A 6,000-nucleotide genomic window follows, 5' to 3' on the forward strand; every position below is an offset into this window, starting at 1 on the left:
CTATGACTTTTATCGTGGCCAAATTTGTATGGGTCCAAAAAGTCATGGCAGAGCAAAATATTCTAATGATAAACATGCAATATAATAACAGGAGGAGAAACCTTTGAGTTAAAAATTAGCTATTAAAATCACCATGTCCGGTTAATACGATGATTCTTGCATCCTTGCAGGACAGTGTGAAATGTTTTCTGAATGGAGACTAGAGAAAGCTTAAGTTGGGTCCGGTAGTGAAAGCCTGTTATCCCAGCAACTATGTGGTAGGAAGAGGAAGATGGAAAGGTTAGTGCCTGCCTGGACTATCCAATGTATTCAAAACCATCATGAGCATCTCAGAGAGAACCTGTGCCCCCGAAAAAGTGCCACGAAAAGGGTTGGGGATGTAGCTCAGTGGTAGAGATTTTTTTTTTTGTAGCATCATAAGACCCAAGGTTCAATTTCCAGCACAAAACAAGTAAATAACCAAGCACCAAAAAACTGTAATGTTAGAACTAAAATCATAATAAGAACTCAATAATGTGTGTTTTACACGCATCACTTCATTTAATTTCTAGAGAAAACACATGTTGGCTATTTTATTAACCCTTGTTTACACAGAAGGCAACTCTGACTCAAGAATTAAGTATCTTATTCAAGGCCACACAGCTCCTACATAGCACGGCACAGGCTAGCCACCAGATCTGCATTCTATCAACTCAGCGTATTTGTCCTGGACATTTGCCTACCAGAGAGGGTGCATGCATGCAAACTAGGTAAAATCAGATGCAGGTAATGCCAACTCTTGTTCTCGACTGTGAAAGCTTTTAAGGTAAAATGATACAAGCAAGCAGTGTTCAGTGGGGCTTTGGTAAAGTCTTGACATCTGATAGCTATCAGACAGTCACGTGTCCCAGCATAGTAACCAGGATGTCCAGGCACAGGTGGAAAGGCTTCCGCTCAAACACTGGAGCCAATGCAAACAATTTCCGTGATTATTTTTCCCCGCACTAAACAGAAATGAAAAGCGCCTATCCTAATTTGGTTAAGGTAGTGTTTAAGCCAAAAATCAAATTCGACCTGTGTTTTATGGCGAGGTTCATGAAAGAAACCGGGTTTCATGAGCAAAATGAAGATAGGCTCCCATCCACCAAGAACGTTGAAATTCACATAACTAATCGCCCATAAAAATGATTACGAACAAACAATAAGAAAAACTCACAAGGCATACCAGAGTGATGAGATTTCCAGCCCGGTGGCTGATAGAGCGAGATGTATCAAAAGTCCACTGAGCTGGAAAAATGACACACTGTGAAGAGCTGCTTAGAGTGGGTGTGCTTGGGGTCCTCCATTAGTCAAAGGGGTGACTCCCTTCCATGGACACTCAGGTCTTCATACCCAGAAGCCCAGAAGTCTGAATCCTCAGATGGAAATGAGGAGGAATGTCTCCAGATCGGTACCCACCTGTCAGATGGGTAGCTCTCAACCCACACCCTAAGAAAGCCCTGACTACCTTTCCATTTTAGAAGTAAATAAAATGCCGATTTAGCCTGGGTTTCTTTAATATTGACTTCCACCACACCAGTGTCTGGCTTTTGAGTGGGTATCTTATTTTGACCATTGTTTTTAGCCAATCATAACTAAGATGCCTTTCTATTTAGCTTTTTTAAAGAAAAAACACCTCTCACTTTGTTAGAGGGGAAAATACTACAGATACAAAGAGGAAAACGACATATCACAGACTACCAAACATCCTTCCGCCACGCATCTTAGTTTCAGAACTGCTAAGCCAGGGACCGTTGGTAAAGAAGTGCTGCCTCCTCGGCACCCAAAGACGCTTCAAAAAAGTTTGCAGAATAAAAACACTCAGGTGAACAATGACCCACAAATAACAGCCCATGGTGATGCTAGAGCTACTGTGTCCAGATCACAGAAGCAGCTCCTCCTCTTTTACAGCTCTGGAAATTGAACCCAGGACCTTGGAAATGTGAGGCAAGTACTGTGAACTGTACCCTCAGCCCCCAGAAGCATGTGTGTATTCAGGTGTGTGGAGACACATGCCTATATGTGTGAAGACCAGAAGCTCTATGAGACGTAGGGTGTCTTTCTCAGTTAGACTCAACTTACTTTCTGAGACGAAGCCTGTCAGTGAATCCAGAGCTCATGGGTTCAGCTAAGTCCCTTGGCCACTGAGCTCCCCCTGCCAGTTATCAGTCCCTCTGCACTTAGCCAGTGAGCTTTGGTATCAGTTCCTCTCCAGTGATGAGATTACAGACATACAACTCTAACTCAACTTCCTGTGTGAATGCGCGGGTGTGAATTCAGTTCCTCATGCCCTCAAGGATTCTATTGACTGAACCACAGCTTGCATCCCATAGGTGGTGATGTGTGCCTGTAATACCAGCACGTAGGGAGTTGAAGGCCAGAGAATGGTAAGTTTAAGGCCAGCCTGGACTGAGTTCCAGGCAAGCCTAGGCTACTCTCAAGGGCAAAAGACAAAGCTGAGCATAGTTTCTCACGGCTTAAATACCAGCGCTCTGGAGGCAGAGGCAGGCAGAACTCTGCCAGTCTGGTCTGCATAGTGAGTTCCAGGACAGCCAGAGCTACATTATGAGACACTGTCTCAAAATAAACAAAAACTAATAAATGAACAAACAACAAAAAAAGGGAAGGAAGGAAGGAAGGAAAGAAGGAAGGAAGGAAGGAAGGAAAAAAGGAAGAAAAATTGGCAGAGTTGGGGCCATACCTCAGCAATAGAGCACAGGTGTCTAGCATATATAAAGACCAACATTCAGTACTCAGTACTAGGAAAAACTAAAATAAAAACAAGCAAACAACAATAACAACAAAATCTGGAAAAATTATCTTTCCCTCAGATCCTCTAAGGTAACTGGCTAGGGGTTTGCTAAAACAACCGAAACTACTGTTTAAAAACAAAATGTGTTGCGAGGCCATGGTGGCACACATCTTTAATCCTATCCCTTAGGAGGCAGAGGCAGGCAGATCTCAGTGAGTTCAAGGCCAGCCTGGTCTACAGAGTGATTTCTGGGACAGCCAGGACTAAAACACAGAGAAACCCTGTGTTGAAAAAAACCAAAATTAATAATGATAATAAATGACAGTAATAATAAATTAATTGTGGACATTTTTCTTATTTTACCATTTCTCCTTCCTCCTTCCTTCTCCCTCTTGCTTTCCATCTTTCCCTGGAATTCAAAAGCCACCAACGAGACACCAGGGAAGAAGTACCCAACAGTTATTAAGTTCAGAGATTGCCCCCTCCCTGCTCCTTTAGTTGGATGCTGACTTTATTCCAGGTGCTCTTGTGTAACCAAATTGTCATTTAGCTTACAGCTCACAGTCCATCAAGGGAGGTGAAGCAGGAACTCAAGACAGGAACCTGAAGGCACGGGATGGGGGTTTGAGAAACCATAGAGGAAAGCTGCTTCCTGGCTTGCTTTCCCTTGGGTTGCTCAGTTACCTTCTTTATACAGCTCAGTCTACCTGCCCAGAGGTGAAGCAACCCGCAGTGAGCAGTGATGTAGGGTCCACTCCTACATCAATATGCAATAATGAAAATACTTCATGGAAATGGCAGGTGCAATAGAGGCAATCCCTCAGTTGAGATTTCCTCATTCCAAGTACGTCTAAGTTTGACAAAACTTAGATTTGACAAAAACAAAAACAAACAAAATTCTCAACACCCTAGTGTATTCATTGTGAAACTTCAAAAGAAGAAAAATAAAAAATAATAAAATAAAACCACTCTGTCACCTATAAAAAGTCAGTGGTATGTTGCCAGGTGCTGGTGGCGCACGCCTTTAATCCCAGCACTCGGGAGGCAGAGGCACGTGGATCTCTGTGAGTTCGAGGCCAGCCTTGTCTACAAGAGCCAGTTCCAGGTTAGGCTCCAAAGATACAGAGAAACCCTGTCTCGAAAAACTCCCCCCAAAATTCTGTGGTGTGTCCTATTGTGAGTGGAGTCATAGGGGACACTTCCTTGTCTCTAATGCTTTCAGAAGTAAGTCTTTTAAAGACAGTTTTAAGTGTATATTTTTTCTTTGTTCAATTGATTATTCATGAGTTGAAAATAATTAAAGAAAAAATTTGAAATTGACAATAGTATTTTTCTTGTGCACCTTAATTCCCTTCAGCCCCTCCTCCAACTCCTACTGTGCCTCTTGTCAGAACTGCACCTTGTGCTGAAAACTGAGGTGACAGAAAGACAATAACAGAAGGAGGGATGTGTTGTGCTTGTAGATATTATTTAAAAATACAAACAATCTTATACAGGCAAGCTCAGACAAATTCCAAGCTTGATTGTAACCTTAAGCAAAGGAAAGGAGGAAATTTGGCAAACCCTCTGTGGGGTGGAAGAACGGTGTAAGCTATGGTTGGCCCACAATAAATCTCTACCTGCTAGAAACATCCTGTCTACAGGGAGAGTTTTTAAGGAAGTTAATGGAAATATGGTAAATGATAAACACACATACACTTATCTTTGCTATTAAAGCTTAACCATGTACAAGTGTTCAAGAGGCGGCTCCTTTTAATTTTGTTTGAAATGCATACTCATGGACACAAATGCTTTCGTCTACACACACACACACACACACACACACACACACACAATGGTTTCTGTTGTATTTGTTTGAGATAGGGTCTTGCTATGTGTAGCCCAGGCTCACTTTCAACTTGGGTTGATCCTATCTTTTCTTTCAGGTTCTGGAATTATAGACATGAACCACCATTCCTGGACATTATTTACTCTGTATGAAGGATAGCTTCAGAATTCAAAAGCAACAGCAAAAAACAATAGATTACAAAGAATACACCCCCTCTCCCAGACATCATGAGTAGACTGGAAAGGCCAGGTTAAGAGAAGAGCTCAAAGGTCACTTCAGGATAAAATGAAATCACTTATTTTGGAATAAATCATTAAATTGGATTGTTCATGAAACCAGAAGACTGTCAAGTCATGTCTATCATTTCTTTTTAAATTTCACTACTTTGCTGAAGTTCAGGTAGAGCCAATGAACTGTAGCAGAGGCCCTGTCTGCTGCATGTCACGGTGAGGGCGGGCAAGAGGGCTCCTCAGGTAAACGCACTGATTACCAAGCCCGGAGACTCCAATTCAGTCTTCAGAATCTACGTGGTCGAAGAAACCGATTCCTGCAAGTTTTCTTCTGACTTCCACGTATATGCTGTGGCATGTGCATAGGAGCACGCGCACACACACATGCACGTATGCACCCGCGCACACACACATGCACGTATGCACCCGCGCACACACACATGCACGTATGCACCCGCGCACACACACATGCACGTATGCACCCGTGCACACACACATGCACTATGCACCCGCGCACACACACATGCACGTATGCACCCGCGCACACACGTACAGCTAGGTGGAAATATTTATGACTTTGAAAGTAAACTACATTCTCTTCAGCTGTGCAGACCAATAAAAAAACCACAGTTAACACTAGCAAATGTAAGGCAGGAAAAGAACTGAAGCTCCCTAGCAGTGAGGCAGACCTGTCACCTCTGAAATGGAAATGGACATAAGATGTCACTGTCAGCTTAGCACAAGTGGCAGGTTATGACCCAGCAATATCAGCCCTGTAGCTTGATGTCTGTATTTGTTAAGATGCACGGCTTCAGATCTCATAACCCAAAACACAGAAAAGAATAAATAAAAGTTATTTCTGTCTTCTTTTCCAAGGTCTGGACTTAGAAGGATCACTTTCCTAGAGGTCTCCTCTTCCTGCTCCCTTGTTTTCTTCTCTCTTTGCCCTCTTTCTTCTTCCCTTCCTTCCTTCCTTCTTTCTTTCCTTCCTTTCCTTCTCTGCTCTTCCTCTTTTTCCTTTTTCCTTTTCTTTCCTCCTATTTATTTATTTATTTATTTATTTATTTTTGGCCAGGAAAGCAAGGAAACTGTCTGGACAAAGGAGCTCCTTGAGTACAGTGGGGTTTTCACAGCGCTCGCATCAAAACGGGCAATAGTCACCCTGCCTGTCT

Source organism: Microtus oregoni, unplaced genomic scaffold, assembly GCF_018167655.1.
Source record: "Microtus oregoni isolate MIOR12 unplaced genomic scaffold, Mior012 000024F_ref0000369, whole genome shotgun sequence".
Lineage (NCBI taxonomy): Eukaryota > Metazoa > Chordata > Mammalia > Rodentia > Cricetidae > Microtus > Microtus oregoni.